This window comes from Ranitomeya variabilis, chromosome 1, assembly GCF_051348905.1.
Source record: "Ranitomeya variabilis isolate aRanVar5 chromosome 1, aRanVar5.hap1, whole genome shotgun sequence".
NCBI classification, from domain to species: Eukaryota; Metazoa; Chordata; class Amphibia; order Anura; family Dendrobatidae; genus Ranitomeya; species Ranitomeya variabilis.
The window spans coordinates 115,180,552-115,201,017 of record NC_135232.1 but is presented as its reverse complement, the minus strand read 5'-3'; the positions used below and the strand labels follow the sequence as shown (position 1 = coordinate 115,201,017).

General features: G+C 43.8%; 1 protein-coding gene across 1 annotated transcript in view; it reads left to right on the top strand.

Moving 5' to 3' along the window:
* MAP1B (microtubule associated protein 1B) overlaps window positions 1-20,466 on the top strand; it is a 132,342-nt gene that overhangs the window by 77,309 nt on the left and 34,567 nt on the right. The window lies entirely within an intron of this gene.

The window sequence follows — 20,466 nt, the reverse complement described above, 5'->3', positions numbered from 1 at the left end:
AACAGTCAAGCACAGGAAAAAGTGATTTCTTTTATGTACTGTAATGATGAAATTCTGTATGCTGCATTTTTTTTGACATGTCTGTCTACTGCCGCTGTCTACAATTATTATATAATTTTGTTATTTTTTTACCTGTCCTGTATTCACCAGTTGGTGCATTAGTCATTCATTGATTTTTCCATACTCCCATTTAATCAGATAAATTATAGACGCTAGTTATTGTGTCCTTTTACCCTTCCTGCACTTTATACAATTACTCTGAGCGGAGTTATACTAGTCCTCCTGATTGACGGGCCGTGCTGATGCAGCATGAAGGCAGGTAAATAAGGAGCATCCTAATGCAGCACCGAGCAGAGGCACAAACTATCATATTGCTGAGGCAGTATCTATAAATGAAGACAGCAACCGGGTAACAAGAAGGAATGTTCTGAATGGATGACGTGATGATTTTTTCATACTACTTCTATTCTACTACATTGACTATTACTGGGATGTACATAACGATATACATTGTTATAGATAGTCAATATTCAGACACATATGTACTGAATTTTATTAAAGAGTAGAAGGGGATAAGGAAAACCTATCTCTTCTTCTGTCCCTTCATGTGAACTGGTGACAGATCTTTTTACCTGATAAGCAAGAAAGCAATCAAGGTGAGATCAGTAAGCATGTGCCATTGGCGCTGAGGTGCTTGTGATTTCTTATTAGCCTAAGAACTTAGATAGAGATCCCAGGACAGTGAATGAAATATTTTCCCTAGTGACAGAAGCGTCTACCTTCCGATGATGAGCATGTGCTAAAAATGAGGTCTCTCTTTGTCTACTAAAAAACATAAAGGTATTTATCCCGACCTGATGTATACCTGATGTATGGCGCCACGCACCTTCTCAATACTAACACATCATATTCACCCTTAACTCACCTGCATGGAAGGCCAATCCTTCCTTGGTTCTCTTACACACTAGGCCCCTCATTAATCCAGTTAATTAGGAGCCCAGCATAAGTGTGCGACCATATTGTATTTAAAGGGAGATTATCATCTTGTCAATAGCTATAAATTTACAAAATATTAAAAACTACTTTAAACCAAAGGGCGTGAAGAGAAAAACCAACAAAAGAAGTATATTGTGACCAAAATGAACTTATTGTATGAAAACTTGTGCAGTGGCATGAATCCATTTACATAAAAGCAACACCTCTAGTCCCGCGCCTGTGATTGGTGCTGCAACTCTCCACTCCAACACACACCCCCTGATGAAGAAGGGCGAAACGTGCGTTGGGGCAGCGGGGATATCCTACAGCAGTAGGTGGATGTCAGACAGTTGATCTTATTAACTGGGAAATGTTTATCCTGCCCTACTAAAAATGATGCAGTGTCCTATGTTCCATATCAGCGCCCTCTGTACAGGATCTGTTAGGTGCATTAGTATTGTATGTCCCCATATACTTTAGCAGAATCTTGTTTTTATATTAATATATTAATGTTATTGCACAATTTTTTTATAAAATAAATTGATTTGGGGCACAATATACTCCTGATGTTGGGGTTTTTCTCTTCATGCCCTCTGGTTTAAAGTAGTTTATAATATTTATCGAGTTTAATCCCGTATTACTGCATGAGTGTATCTCTATCGGGAAACTTTTGTGTATATTGAAAAGATATGGGCATTGCTGGAGCTGATTGATGAGTCCATAAATTTACTCAGTGTTACAGGTCAATTTAAGAAGGTTTCCTGCTTTGAACAAAACCTTTTTTGTTAGATAGGTCCTCAAAGCTAATCCCCCAAGCGATATGTAGTGGAAAAAAGCTTAATCACCATTCCAGATGAAAATTATTTTCTGTAAGAGGAGTGAGATTATGGAACTCTCTGCCACATGAAGCTGTCATGGTTGATTCACTAAACAAGTTCAAGGAGGCCTGGATGACTTGAAAAATATGGTTATGGGCACTAGATTCTGCGATGGGGCATTCATCCAGGGAACTATTCTGATTGCTGTCTGTTGACTTAGGAAGACATTTTTCCCTTAATATGTGGCAATTAGCATCTGCCTTTTGGGAATTTTGCCTTCGTTTGGATCAACATGTTAGTTTATAGGTTGAAGTCCATGAACTTATTTCTAGTTTCAACCTTCAAACTACAAAACCGTGACAATCTGTAATCAGCTGAGATCTTTGATGGAAACTGGTGGCAAATTGTAAATGGTAGCAATTGTTATAGGTGAACCTGGAGAGGAAATGAAGCATTATCTTGTTGATTACTGAAATCAATGGCCTGTTCATGTAATTCATTAATGTACTGAATCCACCAGAAAAATGATATTTGTAGCTAATCTCTGCTCTTTACTGAAAGTTGATCATGTAAATAAGAGATCCCATGCTACTGAACGTTAAAAATCCCCAATAGTATTTGCAAATTGGATTTGTAAAGCAGACAACCTAAAGGCTTTTTCCTGGACTATAATATTGGTTACTTATCCTTATCATGCGTGTCCGATCTGATTGTGATAGTTGACTTCCATTGATTTGATAATGCTAGCCTGTCCTAAGTCTATCAATAATGTAGCTCTAGAAAATTTCCTTTAAATATAACTTCTATTAATTAGCAAATAGATGAATAATTCAAATTATACATGAGCATTATAATGTGTGAATTTCACTATGTTAATAATAATGGTCATCCAGTGGGCCGATCTGATATCCCAGGACCAGTCTTACCAACTTGACTTTTTATTTTTTTGGGAGCCTATCAAAAAATCATGGACAGACAATATTTTAGAAACCATAATAAATCAGTATGATTATAAGTGATATAAGTTTGCAGGCGATCAGCTGCATTCACTGTAAACTATAAAATGATGATAATTACAGTCAAAATCTGCAAAAAAAATTTCAGCTTCCAAAAAATTGCACAGGGCAAAAAAGTGCCCTCTTCTTAGACTGTCCAGGAATTTCTGGACGGCTGGCAATCCTGAGGAGGACTATAGTGGAACCTCCATAAGAAGAGAACTGAATGTGTAAAAATAATTTTGTTGCTTTGATTTTCTGTGGGGCATTTATTCTAAAAATAATCACTATATAAAGTTTCAAGTCACATTTCTATAAATGTCAATGAAGCTTTGTGTCCTGTGTCAAGAGAAATGGGAAAATGCATGTGATGATTATAAATAAAGCGCTCCCGTGAATGAGAACGATCTGAGTGTTTCCATGAAGATCTATTACCATGGGACTGTGCAAGGAATATTATCTTTGCTAGTATGATCTCTGGAATGATGTATTGGCCTTTGGACTAGTCTTACCTACTTTCAAATTTCACTGCTTGAGAAAAAAAAACACTGGTTGTGATGGGGAATAGTAATTCAGGAGTATCATCTGCTGCTCTTCAGGCAAATCATCATCATCATCGTAATAATAATAATATAAGTATCATCATGATAACATACCCTGTATAATAGCATAAAGCCTGACTTCTAGTCTTGCATTGGGTGTTGGTAGTTTTGAAGCTTTGTCTTCTGCCCATCATCTCGTCATCTCATTCAGAGTTTGCTAGTAAGAAATGTTCTAAGACAAAGAAATGTATATGCCAGTTAGAGAAAAGGCCGGAGCAAGCCGTACCCCTCCCCCCACGGCGTAGGCGGAGGCCTGCATGACAATGGGTGGGAGAGGGGTAGTAATTATGCTAATTAAGAGGGGGGAAGGATTCTAGCTGGAGGGTATATGTGGGGAGTTGGGGGAGGGATCTGGTACTTCCCGCTCTTTAGGATCGTGAGCAGACATACCTGTCATGTCTGGCGTGGACACGATCCTTGAAGGCCCCAGGGCGGCGGCAGCTTTATACCCCCCAGGATGGTTGCAAGCGCAGGTGGCCCACATCATGTCTGCCGGTGCAGGGCCGTCCGGTGCTGCAGCGCCGCTGGAGCGGCGGTCTCGGAGAACGCGGCCCCCCGAGCGCCTGTCACCGGACTCCGGTCCTTGAGCCCCCCGCAGGAGCCCCTCCCGGGACCCTCCAGGCCGGGCGCCGGTAAGATCAGCGGCTGTGCGGCCCCGGCCTGGGAGGAATCCAACTGCCAGACAGGGCTCAGCGGCGGTCGTGAGGCCTTCACCTCGCAGTGCAGCGGGGGCGGAGCCTTGGCACGCCGGGCAGCGCCTGGGGCCTGTTGGAGCGGGAGGCCGCAGCGGTGAGGCTCCTGCCGCGCGGCCTGCCTCAGCCGCATCTGTGAGCGCGGGAACTACGGCGGGCGATGTCGGGGTGGGCGGCCCGATGCTGGATACCTTCAGCAGCAGGGAGCTCTCCTGCATCAGGTTGGCAGGACAGTGCGATGGCATCGGCGGCTGGCGCTGGGGCAGATGTGAGCTTGTGCGCTGCAGGCCCATCCACGCAGGCACCATTCTCGGGGATACAGAGTCCGGGCCCCCTACCTTCCGTGCCTGTAACGGTACAGGGCACGCAGGCCGACTTCCTGGGGCTTCGTCATCAGCTGGATTCAGGCAGGTCTGTCGGGGACGCTGCGAGTCGGGGACATCTGGATGCCAGCACTTCGGCTGGGGGGACCACAGATCCCTTGCAGCCTGGTGAGTATATGTCCGTGTCAGGTCTTTGTACACCAAATTTGTCATCACCTGCTTTCATGGGTAGTCAAGGGGTTGGTAGTGTTGAGAGGGTTGCGGGTGATGCGGGTTCAGTGGGGGTCCGTGAGCTTTTAGGTAATGTGCAGGATTTGTTATCCAGGCTGGAGCAGGGTATGTCCGCTCAGAGACATTTAGGGGCTTGGTTGAGCCCGTAGCTGGGGCCTAGGGGGTCAGTGGTGGCGCCAATGGTGGCGCCTGCACTGATATCGGTCTTGGTGCAGACGAAGAAGGAGAAGGAGTGTAGGGTGCACTTGGACAATAGAGCTCATGGCGAGGTTTATGTGTGTTTTGAGGGCCCTTTAGGGGCGCATCTTAAAAAGGAAGTTAAGGAAAATATTGCGAAGGACGAATATGTTGAAATTTTTTCGTTACTCCCGTTGGAGAAATTCAATCTGGATAAGAAGAAGGAGGAGGGTAGAAAAGAGGATGAGGAAAAGCGGCGGTGGCGCTTGATTCCTCAGATGTTTTCTAACTGGCTGCAGGCTTTTGCCATTTTGGCCAGTGTAATTGGAGAGAAGGCGCCCGAGAATTGCTCGGGTTTGTTTTGTTACATGGATTCCATTAGTGAGGCTCACAGGGTTTATGGTGGTCAGGCGTGGCTCAGGTATGATGAGCAGTTCAGGCAGAGGAAAGCGGTTCGGCCGGCCATTAGATGAGATCAGAAAGACATTGGTCTATGGTTGCGGGTGATGGCGCAGTACAAGTTCGGCCATCCCTTTCACGGAGGGGCCGGGGGTTCCGGCCAGGGATTTCAGTCCGGTACCGCAGGGTCCGCTAGTTCCACTGGTCAAGCAGGGGGAACAAAAATTCGGTGTCTGTTGGCAGTTTACCGATGGTCAGTGTAGATTCGGAGTCAACTGCAAGTTTAAGCACTTGTGTTCCCACTGTAGCGGCCCACACATGGGGCGGCAAAATGCTTTAAAAAGGGTAGAGCGAAGCCGGGAAGCGGTAATACCCAAGGGGGTGACACCGGTGAAGTGGGAAAAGATGGTCCCTTATCTAAGTAGATATCCAGATAGGGATAAAGCGGCGTTGCTGTTGTCAGGTTTTCAAGAGGGTTTTGTAATCCCGGCCCCTTCGTTTGCTGTTCCTTGTGTTACGAAGAATTTGCGGTCGGCTTTGTTACACGCCGACGTAGTTTCTGAAAAGTTGCGGAAGGAGGTTGCGTTGGGTCGGATGGCGGGCCCGTTTGAGTCATCGCCTTTTGAGGATTTGGTGGTTTCCCCTTTGGGGGTTGTGCCTAAGAAAGAGGAAGGGAAATTTCGTTTGATTCAGCATCTGTCTTATCCTAGAGGTATGTCGGTTAACGACGGGATTGACCCTGGGCTTTGCTCGGCGGTTTATGCGTCTTTTGACACAGCGGTGAAATGGGTTCAAAAATCCGGAAAAGGGGCTCTACTAGCTAAGACAGATATAGAATCGGCTTTTCGTTTGTTGCCAGTTTATCCAGATAGCGTTCGGCTGCTGGGTTGTTTTTGGGAGGATCATTTCTTTGTTGATAGGTGTTTGCCCATGGGGTGTTCGCTATCTTGCGCGTTGTTTGAGGCGTTTAGTTCCTTTTTGGAGTGGGTGGTTCGAGAGGTTTCGGGTTGCAATTCTGTCATTCATTATCTGGATGTCTTTTTGTGCGTCGGCCCGGCTGGGCTTGACCATTGTAAAACGATTCTGAGAGCAATTGAATTGGTGGCGCATTGTTTTGGAGTCCGTTTGGCTCCGGGCAAAACGGAGGGCCCGAGCACGTGTTTATGTTTTCTCGGTATCATAATTGATACCATTCAGTGGGAGTTTAGGTTGCCCATCGAGAAAGTGGTTAGTTTGCATGAGGAGGTGCTGCGGGCTTGTCGTTTGAGGCAGTTGTCATTAAGGGAGTTGCAATCGCTCCTTGGAAAACTAAATTTTGCTTGTCGTGTTATGCCCATGGGCAGAGTTTTTTCTAGGAGATTGGCCATGGCTACGACAGGAGTTCATGCTCCTCATCATTTTGTACAGTTGTCAGCGGACCATAAAGAGGATTTGGCGGTGTGGAGTAGGTTCTTACAGAGTTATAATGGCCGGTCGTTGTTCCTTGAGGGAGTGGTTGATAACAAGTCGTTGGATTTGTTTACGGGCGCAGCCGGGGGGTCAGGTTTCGGTGCGTATTTTCGAGGGCAATGGTGCGCAGCAACGTGGCCACCATCTTGGATTTCTTCTTGCGTGGTTCGGAATATCGCACTCTTGGAAATTTTTCCTATTTTGGTGGCGGTGCATTTGTGGCAGCAGGTTGTTCAGAACAGGCGGGTTCGGTTTTACTGCGACAATATGGGGGTGGTTTGCGCGATAAACAATCTTTCGGCTTCGTCGCCCCCGGTTGTGCGGGTGCTGAGACAGCTAGTCTTATCGTGTTTGAAATTGAACGTGCAAGTAACTGCGACGCATGTTCCTGGTGCTCATAATTCCATTGCCGACTCTCTCTCTCATTCACAGTTCGATAGTTTTCGGTTACTGGCTCTGGATGCGGAGGTCGTTGGGTTGGAATGCCCTGCAGAACTTTGGCTTGTGGTGTCCGAGACGCAGAGGCGTTGATCAAGTCGTCGTTGGCTCCCAGAACGTGGGAGGCTTACCAGGCTACTTGGCTGGATTGGGTGGAAGTGTTGCGGGCTGCTGAGTGTGGGTCGAGCGAGCAGGAACAGGCTGGGGTGTTGTTGTCTTGGTTGAGTCGGGGAGGGTCAGAAGGTTGGTCTCCCGCCAAAGTGTCACGTGTCATGTCAGCCTTGGCTTTCGGCTTTAAATTGCGTGGTCAGACGGATTTAACTAAGATTTTTCTGGTGAAGCAAGCGGTAAAGGGTTTTCGGCGGCGGCCGCGGCGCATGGATGCTAGACGTCCTGTGTCTTTTAGCTTTTTGGAAAGGTTGGGTGGGGTTTTGCCTTCGGTGTGTGTGTCGGTTTTTGAATTGTTTATTTCGTTTAGCTTTCTCCTTAGCCTTTTTTGGGGCATTGTGGGTTGGTGAGTTGGTTTCACCTATCAAAAAAGTTATGGGGGGTTTGTTGGCTCGCGACGTGTTTTTATCGGCGGGCAGGGTTGAGTTGCGGTTGCGGCGTTCAAAGTCTGATCAAGAAGGTAGGAGTAGCAGGATCGTGTTAGGTTCGGTTCCGGGGTCGGTTATGTGTCCGGTTACCTGTTTGGCAAATTTTTGGGAGTTTCGGCATAGTCGGGACCGGTCGTTACTATGCCATATGGATGGTTCCTTGTTGTCCCGGTATCAATTTACGGTGATCTTCAAAAAGGCAATTGGGCTGCTGGGTCTGGATGAGGCTTGTTTCGCTCCCCACTCTTTCAGGATTGGGGCAGCGACGGAAGCAGCGTTGGGGGGACTGGGGGTTTCGGCAATTCAGCGCATTGGTAGGTGGCGGTCAGATAGATATCGGAGCTACGTGCGCCCGTAAGTGGGGGGGGGCTGGTGGTGTTGTTTTGCAGGTGGGGGGCTATAAGGCCGCTGTTTCGGTTGTGTTGATTTTGAATTTCTGCTTTGTGTTTTTTCAGGTCCCCTGCCTTTGTTGGTGTAGATTTTTGGCCATTCGTATGTCCATTGGGGAGCGCAGCGTGCCGACGTGCGGAACGAGGGGAGACAATTGGGTTTTGATTGCGAGGTGGCGGTAATTCGCTGGTTGGGTTTTAGGGGGATGGTATGGCATAGAGTTTTAAAAGAAATTAATAACAGTGTCCAGTTGGACAGGGTTCCTAATATTTTAGTTTTGCAAGTCGGGGGTAATGATTTGGGGGCCCGACCCTTTAGGGACTTGATAAAAGACGTCAAGCAGGATTGCCTGCGTTTATGGGTCCTGTACCCCGGTTTGACCATTGTTTGGTCAGAAATCATGCCACGGAAACGATGGAGGAACATGAGGTCATTGGATAAGTTGAATAAAGCCCGGATAAAGGTGAATCGGGCGGTGTCCGGTTTTGTGGCCAGGAATGGAGGTGTTGCGGTGCGACATTTTGAGCTGGAAAAAGGGGAAGGGGCCTTTTGGTTGGCCGATGGAGTTCATTTGAACGCGGTGGGAATGGACTTTTGGGCCCTTGGTATTCAGGAGGGCATTGAGCAGGCCATATTTTTTTGGTGTGGTGGGGTCTCGGGCCTTTGAGGGGTTCAAAGGGCCTCTCGTTGTGGGGGCTGGGGGGAGTCCTGGGAGTTGGTGAAAATTGGTTTTGGGGATCCATTTTGGCATATGGCTCCTCTGTTTTTGGTGTTAATATCTTTTGAATGTGGTGAATGGTGGTTGGGGAGTTCCGGCAGGGGTGGTCGGATCTCCTGGAATTTTTACAGTGAACCCTCTTTTGGGTTTTTGGTGCTCCCAAGCCAGGGTTTTGAACGGCTGGGAGTAAATTTGGTGTTATGTACGTTCACGGTATGGGTTGTCAATCACCAGATTCTTGGGGCTCCAAGGACTCCTTCTAGCCTTTAAAATGTTATTGTTTTGTTATCAATGTATTTATTGTTATATGTTTAATAAAAAGGCTACTGTGGCCTATTTCATTCCAAAGAGATAAACCTGGTCGTGTTTTTATTGAGTATAGGGGTGATAGTTGGTGGGCTACGGGTATAGAAAATGAAGGGGTGGGTGTGGTTCTTACCGGCAAAACTACACCTTCGACAATACCAGGGTCATGATGAGCGAGTATACTCGGTACTCGAGATTTCCCGAGCACGCTCGGGTGTCCTCTGAGTATTTGTAAGGCTGTGTGCACACGTAGAATGGCCCACTGCGGATTTTTCCGCAGTGGATTTGATAAATCTGCAGGGAAAAAACACTGCGTTTTTCCTGCTCGGGAAATCTCGAGTACCTAGTATACTCACTCATCACTAATGCCAGTCTTAAACCTCAGGAAATTGGAGTAAACTGCTCTACACTGTAGACTGTAAACCTGCAAGTGCAAGGTCCTCTCCTCTCTGTACCAGTCTGTCATTGTTAGTTTCTTGACTGTAATTTCTATTTGAGCCTTGTATGTAACCGCATCCGGTAGGAATCGGGAACTTTACAGTTCGGGTTCGCTCATTTCTACTGAAAAGTAAACTATAAAATTAAAATCCCCTCCAATCTTGAGAAAGGACAGGACTTTTGATAAGAGACTTTAACATGTACGTTGCAATTTTACCCATTTTCAGAGTAAGACGACGCCTTCAAATTCGTACTAGAGCTGAATGTTTAGATTGGATATCTTCCTTTTGGGAATGTTTCCTAATAGTAAAGTTATGTTATATCTTTTTTTTTTTATTCCGGTGGTGATGCCTTATATTAATCCAGTATTATACATTCATGTTTATTGCATATATTGTATTTTTGCGCTTTACTGCACCAAATAGACCAAATGAGTATTGCATATGTAATGGGGGCCAGTGTGATAGTCATGGAAAGGGGCTACTGTTCCAACACACCTCGGCACCCCGCTGCATTAATAAAGTGCCCTTTTTTGTCTGTGCTGTGTGCATTTCTCCCACCTGTGGGTCAGAGATTTCCTCAGACTGCAGAGTCACATCTTTCTTCAGCAACACACAAAGATTCTCAAAGTCTAGATTCATTTTCAACAAAACTTTACTTAGCTCATCCAGTTTCGATGCAGACACTGCACAGCAATCTTCAAATGTTACAGACACTCATTACCCTGAGCTGTCCCTAGTCCATCCTGACAACATGTGTTCCCATACCATATCTCCCCGTACCGCAGCTTCCTGAATAGCCGGACTAGCTTGTTCCTGGTGCTCCCCATCCATTTTTCCCATCCTGGGTGAAAGTAAAGGATGCCGCTGCCAATCCTTGTCAGACTGTAGGCCTCGGACGTTATGGAAGTTTCTCATTAGCCTAGCCACTATTTCTCTCATGCTGCCCAGATCTTCTCGTGCTCCAATGTCTGTCCACCCGTAGGGCCTGGATTGATGAGCCTCGGTATTGACACAGCTCCAGTCTACAACCTCACTGTTCTCCTCCCCATACCTCAAATAAAAACCTTCTAGAACAATTTTCCCCACACTGCTCTAGCTCCTCCACTAACTAGCATCCTATTGGCTTCACTATTTCTTATCTGAACTCACTCTAAACTCCTACTCTATAGTGCCCCCTCCCACTATTCTAAGTCCTATTTTACATCTTCAAACACTAAAACTTACACAAATACTAAATTTCCCTATCTCTATCCCTAATCATGAAACATACACAATGCATGAACATCAGTACATTGTTTAACACATTCATGTACAGTAAAACAGTTACACTTCACATGTACAATGTACCCAGTTTCATAAAGCAGCTACGCAGAGGGGTGCAGAGCACAAGCTAGCCTCCAGCACACCCCTTACACATATAGAATTAATTAACTTTTTCCAATATTTCTTACAGGGTACTGCATAAATCATTTAGCACTGACCGTGAGAATTAATTAAAGGTTCTGTGCATTTCTAGGAGCCGTGATGAAATGTCTGTAAACATCAATAAGTAGAAAAGTAAATCATCTTGTTGACTGGAGGGTGATATATACCCTCTCTGGTGTATTCTCATTCTGAGCGGTTAATGGGGCCTATGGTCTTTTAGAGGGATAGGTTTTCAATATAAGCAGTCCCATAAATTTTTACTTAAGTCATAATGGATCTGTACAATAAAAAGAATAATAAATCTACCATGTCATAAAAGGTATACAAATAAATGTCTATGTGGAGTAACTATTTACCTTAGAGATGCTGCTGATATTGTAGATCGCTAAAGGTATTAAAGTGGCTTTGCCTTAAGGACGGCCATGAATATCAAGTATCCAGAATTTTTTTTTTACTAGGACTGCTATTTCTTCATTCTAAGGATCGGTGAGATCTTAAATATTTAAATACAGTTACGTCCAATTCTTCGTGTTATTTTATTCTATTTAGTTTATAGTGTCCTTACATAAATTGTTACACACAATAAAAACATAATGAAGTAAGATAAAGATATATAGGGTGTCAATAAAAGTAAAGAATAACATCACACAATGTGTTGCATGAGAACAAAAACTAAAAATGTGCATCATGTAGTCTTTTAAGTGCAGCATGTTATTAGTTTTTGTTAATGGATGTTACAAAGAAAATCAATATACCGTATTACTGTCTTAGAGCCATTGTAAAGAGGAAGGCAGCTGGTGTTGAATGGACTCAAGTCTCAAGGGGGAGAAAGTATAGTGGTAATCATGTTAAAAAGAACCGATTCCGTGTAGTTCTTGAAGTAAATGTAATTATATAGTGCACTTTACTGTTTACTACCTGCGTGTTCACCAGAGAGATAGATCTGGGCATGCCATATGCAAGGCATGCTGAGTGTGCAGCTCAGAGAACTTGAATTTAAGGGAGTGAATATTAAAGGGACTCTGTCACCTGAATTTGGAGGGAACAATTTTCAGTCGTATGGGCGGGGTTTTCGGGTGTTTGATTCACCCTTTCCTTACCAGCTGGCTGCATGCTGGCTGCAATATTCAATTGAAGTTCATTCTCTGTCCTCCATAGTACACGCCTGCGTAAGGCAAGATTGCCTTGTGCAGGCATGTACTACAGAGGACAGAGAATGAACTTCAATCCAATATTGCAGTCAGCATGCAGCCAGCGGGTAAGGAAAGGGTGAATCAAACACCCGAAAACCCCGCCCATATGACTGAAAATTGTTCCCTCCAAATTCAGGTGACAGAGTCCCTTTAAACCAATTACATTGGCAGGTAAAGGACTGAAACATAATTGTAGGCATATCTATGAGAGAAGTGTAACAGATGATAAATCAGTATGTAGATCAGTTTGTAAGTGTCCAGTAGGCAGTCGAGTGCAACCTACTGACAGCCGTGCCCCACTCGCCACCCTGATCTTGATTGATACACAGTTCATCCATGTCACTGTTTCCACTTCTGAAATCTTGTATTTGTGACTTTTGACCTCCCCACTGGACACTTGTAACATACAGTAATTTGCACATGGATTAATAGTTTGATTTTAAGCCTATGAAACCTCTATCAAAGGCCATAAAGGCATGTTGAACTTTTTTTTTTTTCAGTCCACCACCCAATGATGTTATTGGTTTATTGGCTGACACGCTCACTTTTAAGCTGGACTATAAACATGAGAATAGTCAGCTGTCTGCCAAAATGAACATTCGGCCATCTGTACCGACTTCCGAGAAAGGAGGGAGCCGCTGTCAAACTCCTCTAGCAGCAGAAGCTTAGACTGCCAGAAAACAAAAGTATCGACCATTGAAATTCTAACTGTCCAGTCCTACTCTACCCCAAAATCATTTGTCCAGGGAGAGTCACCATACACATTACGTAATTGGCCAATCCCAGCGAAATCAGCAGGTACAGCCTTTTTATCTAAGGTGTATAGGGATTTTTATAGGGTTGTCCCAAGAACGAAGTAGATTTTAATTAATAGATCTTGGAATAACAGTAAGTTCCACATTTGGATGTGTTAACCCATTATCATCCAGTGCTGTCATATACTAGAACTGCAACCTCCATGGAGTGCCCAGAAGTACAAGGTGTTCAGTGCTCGAGACATGGCCAAGGTAAGGAAGACTGAGACCCCATCCCCACTGAACAGGACACAGGTTGAAATATCAAGACTGGGCCAATAAATATCTGAAGACAGATTTTCCAAAGATTTCATGGACTGACAAGATGAGAGTGACTCTTGACGGATCAGATGGATGGGTCCATGGATGGATCAGTAGTGAGCACATACCTCCACTTTGATTGCCAGCAATATGGAGGTGGGGCACTGTCGTGGGCTGGCATTTTAAAAGATGAGCTAGCATTTACCTTTTTAAGTTTTTAGAAGACACTTTCTTCAAGATGTGGTTCAGGAAAAAGTCGACATATGTCAAGAAAACCATGATTTTTAAGTAGGACAATGTTCCATCACATGTTTGAAGTCTCCACTGCTTGGCTGCATACAGTAATCAGAAAGAATAATGACATGACCCCTTCCTCACCTGACCTATACCCTATAGAGACCTTGTGAGCCCTTCTTTAGTAGGAGATTTATGGTGAATGAAAACATTCACCTCTCTGAAGTGTCTGGGAGACTATGGGTGGTGCTGCCCAAAAAACTGATTGTGAACAGGTTAAGAAACTAACAGAGAGCATGGATGGAAGACATTTGACTGGTATTGAAAAGAAGTGGGCTATACCAGTCAACTATAAATATTTAGTAAATGTCAGGTTGTTTGGCTATTATTCTCACTTTAACTGATGAAAATAAACAATTGAGATGGGAAAATTTACATTTTTTATTTTGTAGCATAATAATTCTGCACATTAATAGTTGCCCAATATTTATTCACACATAGATTCTCCTGAGAAAGACAGAACCTCACTTTTACTTTCCTAAATATTCAGGTTTGTTGATCTTTTGGATTGACTGACGGCACTGTACTGATTCAATAATAGAATGAATCAACAAAAATACAAGCTTCTTAATAATTCTGAGCACAGTGTACTATTTTACACAAAGTAGCTGTATCACTTGGGTAAGAAAGTTGCAGACAATGGGTTATGTCTTTCTTGAGGTTAAAAACTTTGGAATTTATATACGTCTCCTACATTTTATAGATGGATTTATGTAGCTTGAGGCGATAAGGACAAAAGTTGGTATGCTAAGAACTGCCTCAGGCTGCAGCTTCATCATTTTTCATATGATCATATTGTATGTGTTTATTATATGGATAACACAGTTCTGCAGTCTAAGCTGCCCATACACATCAGATACCTTTTGCCTGATACTTATGATGTTCTCTTCACCCAAACCTCCAGACTAGGGTTGAGCGAAACGGATCGTTCATTTTCAAAAGTCGCCGACTTTTGGCAAAGTCGGGTTTCGTGAAACCCGACCCGACTCCAGCGTGGGATCGGCCACGTAGTCGGCGATCTTGGCGCCAAAGTCGCGTTTTGTATGACGCCTTCCCCGCCATTTTTTCAGCCAATTAAGGAGTGTGGGCAGCGTGATGACATAGGTTCCGGCCTGGTTTCTGCAGCGTCATAGAGCCATATTACCGTTTGGGCTGCAGTGATTTCCGCAGTCAAACACAACACATGGTTTGCACGGAGGGGAGAGAGAAAGAGAGAGAGAGAGAGAGATCCACATTGACTTGCATTGGGTTTCGTGTTCCGGTCCGGAACCCAACTTTACAGTAGAATCGGCCGATTTCACGCGATCCGACTTTCGAGAAGGTCAGGTTTCACAAAACCCAACTCGACCCTAAAAAAGCAAAAGTCGCTCAACCCTACTCCAGACACATGTCGCTAAACTCAACCAAACATGGGTAGACTTCATGTGTTGAAATCCAAACACTTTGACCTGTGTTTGATATTAAGTGATCTCTTTTATATTCAATTGTGTTAAATCCAGTAAAAAAAAAAAAAAGATCTGCTGACAAATACTTAACAAGTGTGGCATGTGATTCAGGTATGTCTTACACATGGTGGGTGCTTCTGTGCATCTTGCCAGAAATTTTACTCCAGTCACAGACTGGAATAAGATGTGTGGCCTAAGGTATGCCACAGCTCACCATGAATTAGATGAGCGGGAGTCGCTACAACCCACCCCAGCTCTTAGCATATTGCTGGAGCTGGCTGAAAGATTTATGAAAATTCCAAAAGTCACAGCATGTTCGCTACTCGCTTTGCGCAAAAACTTTGCAACTTTTCAAAGTGTTTTATGCCAGATTTTTTGGATGAATTGGGGCCTCGGTGTCTGTCTACCACAATAGTTAGGTTAACTTTTGTTAGTAGTCTGAGCTGTGCAAATTGACCTCTGATGAACAAATGAATCACTAGGATCAGCCTAAATTTCAGATCCCGACTGCAGTGAGGGAGGTTTGATCCTTTAAATTTCTTTAGAAACTTTGGTGTCAAGTGATATTCTTTCTTCTCAATAGAAAGAAACATCCTTTTATTGAAAAAGTGCCACTGTTAACCATAGATCGCCTGTTGTAGCTCAGCGCTGTGCACTTGACTAATGATGATGATACCCTGCAATACCTGGCACATCTCATGGACACTTTCAGCAGTTTCTGCATTTTCAGAGGAAAAGACAGTTTCTCTTTGGATTTTTTTACCAACTCTGGATAATGCGTCTAAGGCCACGTGCACACGTTCAGTATTTAGTGAGTTTTTTACCTCAGTATTTGTAAGTCAAAACCAGGAGTGGGTGAAAAATACTCTGATTGTCCCACTCCTGGTTTTGGCTTACAAATACTGAGGTAAAATACTGACCAAATACTGAATGTGTGAATGTGGCCTAACAATGTGTGCTTTATATATGGGATATATTATAACTGGCAATAAATATAATCAATATCTGTATTGAATAGAAGCTCAGTGGCTAATACAGAACTGTGTTTGATTCATTGACAGGTCTACATCTTAGGCCGGGGTCGCACATGCGTGTTTTACGTACGTAAGAGCGCAAAAACTACGTACGTAAAACTCGCATTACATACGGCACAATGCTTCTCAATGGGGCTGCTCCTATCAGCCGTATATTACGGTTCAGTATTATACGGCTTTCTACGGCCGTACAAAATCGCAGCATGCTGCGTTTGTCAGCGTATTGCGCAAATAATACGCCAATGAAAGTCTATTGGGGTGAGAAAAATACGGATTCCACACGGACCAGCAGTGTGACTTGCGAGAAATACGCAGCGGTGTTATTGAAAAGTCGGTAATTCAATTGCCGGCTTTTCATTTCTCCTGCACAAACCCGACAGGATATGAGACATAATTACATACAGTAAACCATCTCATATCCCCATTTTTTTTGCATATTCCACACTACTAATGTTAGTAGTGTGTATGTGCAAAATTTGTGCACTGTAGCTGCTAAAATAAAGGGTTAAATGGCGGAAAAAATTGGCGTGGGCTCCCGCGCAATTTTCTCCGCCAGAGTGGTAAAGCCAGTGACTGAGGGCAGATATTAATAGCCAGGAGAGGGTCCATGGTTATTGGCCCCCCCGTGGCTAAAAACATCTGCCCCCAGCCACCCCAGAAAAGGCACATCTGGAAGATGCGCCTATTCTGGCACTTGGCCACTCTCTTCCCACTCCCTGTAGCAGTGGGATATGGGGTAATGAAGGGTTAATGCCACCTTGCTATTGTAAGGTGACATTAAGCCAGATTAATAATGGAGAGGCGTCAATTATGACACCTATCCATTATTAATCCAATTGTAGGAAAGGGTTAAAAAACACACACACACACATGATTTAAAAGTATTTTAATGAAATAAACACAGCGGTTGTTGTAATAATTTATTGTTCTCGCAATCCATTTCCAGGCCCTCGCTTGGCAAAATAAGAAACGCACAAGATACATACCTTCTGATGTCAGATCACGTCCCACGATGTAATCCATCTGAAGGGGTTAACTAATATTACAGGCAGGAGCCCTGCAAATGCAGCTGTGCTCCGTGCCTGTAATCCCCGGCGAATGAATGAAATGTAGGTCATTGACCTACATTTCCTTCAGTCGCGGTGATGCGCCCCCTGGTGGATGTCCTCATATGACCTGGAGCGTGGGAAAAAGTTCCCAGGCTGCAGTTCATGAGAACATCCAGCAGGGGCGCATCACCGCGACTGAATGTAAGTATAGATCACTGCTTTCCTTTCAGCACCCGGGGATTACAGGCACGAGCGAGTGGTTTATCGCAGCTCGTGCCTGTAATATTAGTTAACCCCTTCAGATGGATTACCTCGTTGGACGTGATCTGACATCAGAAGGTATGTATCTTGTGCGTTTATTATTTTGCCAAGCGAGGGCCTGGAAATGGATTGAGAGAGCAATAAATTATTACAACAACCGCTGTGTTTATTTCATTAAAATCCTTTTTAATCATGTGTGTGTGTGTTTTTTAACCCTTTCCTACAATTGGATTAATAATGGATAGGTGTCATAATTGACGCCTCTCCATTATTAATCTGGCTTAATGTCACCTTACAATAGCAAGGTGGCATTAACCCTTCATTACCCCATATCCCACCGCTACAGGGAGTGGGAAGAGAGTGGCCAAGTGCCAGAATAGGCGCATCTTCCAGATGTGCCTTTTCTGGGGTGGCTGGGGGCAGATGTTTTTAGCCACGGGGGGGCCAATAACCATGGACCCTCTCCTGGCTATTAATATCTGCCCTCAGTCACTGGCTTTACCACTCTGGCGGAGAAAATTGCGCGGGAGCCCACGCCAATTTTTTCCGCCATTTAACCCTTTATTTCAGAAGCTACAGCGCTGAAATTTTGCACATACACACTACTAACATTAGAAGTGTGGAATATGCAAAAAAAAAGGGGATATGAGATGGTTTACTGTATGTAAACCATGTCTCATATCCTGTCGGGTTTGTGCAGGAGAAATGAGAAGCCGGCAATTGAATTACCGGCTGTTCACAGATATCGCGCTGAATGAAATCTAAATACAGAATATATATATATGTGTCTCAATGACATATATATATATATATATATATATATATATATACTGTATATATGTTTTCCCTAACATTTGAGCACATAAATCCATTAGATGTCGGTTTTGCAAGCCTGCGCGAAAATCTCGCAGTACGGATGCCATACGGATTACATACGGAGGATGCCATGCGCAAAATACGCTGACACACCCTGACTACGGATCAATATTTTGGGAACATTTCTCCGTATTACGGCCGTAGTACGGACGTATAATACGTGGCGTATTGTCTTACGCCATGTGTGACTCCAGCCTTAGCCACAGATTGTTCTGTCTGGCAATATATTACTGTTATACAAAGAGGCTGCTCACTATTTTTAGCAGAGGGTTTTAGTAAACTTAGCTTGTTTTTATGTGTTCCCGGGTTCCTTATTGTAGTTTTTGTCTGCTGATTGGACTCAACACTACTGATGACTAAGTCCATTTTCAAGAAGCGGCATAGATGCCTCTCCTGTAGGTACAACCGTACCAGCGAAACTGGTTCCAAAGTCTCCATTGGGACTTGATGAAGCATGAGGCTCAGCACAGGTCGGACATGCACCAATACTCTGTTATAATCCCCCCCCCCCTCCTGAACATATGGATTATATAAAATGCAATTCCATAAAATTGCTTCTGATCACTATGGTATTTACACTGTGTTCCAAATTATTATGCAAATAATATTTCCTCATATTTTCTCTAAATTACCTATCTGAATTGCAGTCATTGTTATTTTCCAGTCATCTACTATTCTAGTATAATTGCAATGTTTTGGAACAAACTGCCTATGAAAACAGTATCTTTAAAAAAAAAATAAACACTCAAAATGCATGTTCCAAATTATTATGCACAGCAGAGTTTTCAACCTTTTTTTTATTTTGAACAAAAAAATGGTCAATTGTGAAGTTATAAACATTATCAGCTTATTACAAAATGAAATCAAACAGTTTTCAAGTGAAAACTTTATTCTAGGTGATGTTACATTTGCACATAGGACCCCTTGTTCGAAAGAAGCTTCTGAACTCTCTCGACCATTGAATTTGTCAGTTTTTGGATGATTTCTGCGTCAATTGTTTTGCATGTGGACAGAATACCCTCCCAGAGCTGTTGCTTAGATGTGAACTGCCTCCCGCCATCATAGACACTCCTTTTGATGATGCTCCAGAGGTTCTCAATGGGGTTGAGGTCAGGGGAAGATGGTGGCCACACCATAAGTTTGTCCTCTATTACGCCCATAGCAGCCAGAGATGCAGATGTGTTTTTTGCAGCATGAGACGGTGCATTATCATGCATGAAAATGATCTTGCTGCGGAAAGCACGATTCTTCCTCTTGAACCATGGCAGGAAGTGTTGTTTTAGAAACTCCACATAGATTATAGAGTTCATCTTTACCCCTTCAAAGATCATAAAGGGGCAGACAATCTCCCTCCCCATGATTCCAGCCCAAAACATTACTCCACCTCCTCCTTGTTGGCGCCTTAGCCGTGTTTTCATGGGGTGTCCATCAACCAGCCATCCTCCACTCCATCCATCTGGACTCATCGGTGAACAAAACAGTTTGGAAGTCAGTCTTCATGTATCATTTGGCCCACTGGAGACGTTCCTGCTTGTGTGCAGTGGATAGAGGTGGTCGACAGGATGGCTTACGCACAGCTGCAAACCTCTGAAGGACCCTGCATCTTGTTGTTCTGGGGACATTGGAGGCACCAGCAGCTTCAAAAACGTGTCTGCTGCTACGACAAGGCATTTTTGCAGCTGCTCTTTTAACCTTACGCAATTGCCTGTTGGAAAGAGTCCTCAATATTTCCTTATCAGCACGCACACGTGTGTGCTGGGAATCAGCTACATACTTCTTGATTGTGCGATGATCACGATGAAGTGTCTTGGCAATGTTGGTTGCAGTCATGCCTTGACCTAAATACTCCACAATCTGTTGCTTCTTAGCAGCCGACACATCCTTTCTCTTTCCCATTTTGGCAAAAAATGTAGGCTGCTTAATAATGTACCTTCTTAAGTAGTCTTGCCTTTATTTGGACACATCTGCCCAACTAATTTGCACAGGTAACTACATCACCATCAATGAGATTAAATGACAAACAAAAAAATTCTAACCTTATCACTCCTAAACTCTTTGTGCATAATAATTTGGAACACAGTGTAATGCTATCCTCACTGTAAGATATGCTGTGGAGACACAGCCATTAGCACGGAAGTGTATAAATATTTCCAGCCTATCACTGTTAATACGCTCGGTACTCCCTGGATGTGCCTACAAATATAGTGCGCTCAGACATATTACATATCTGTATCGGTCCTGTAGAACCCTGCACCTTGGTGTGAAAATATAATATTACACATAGG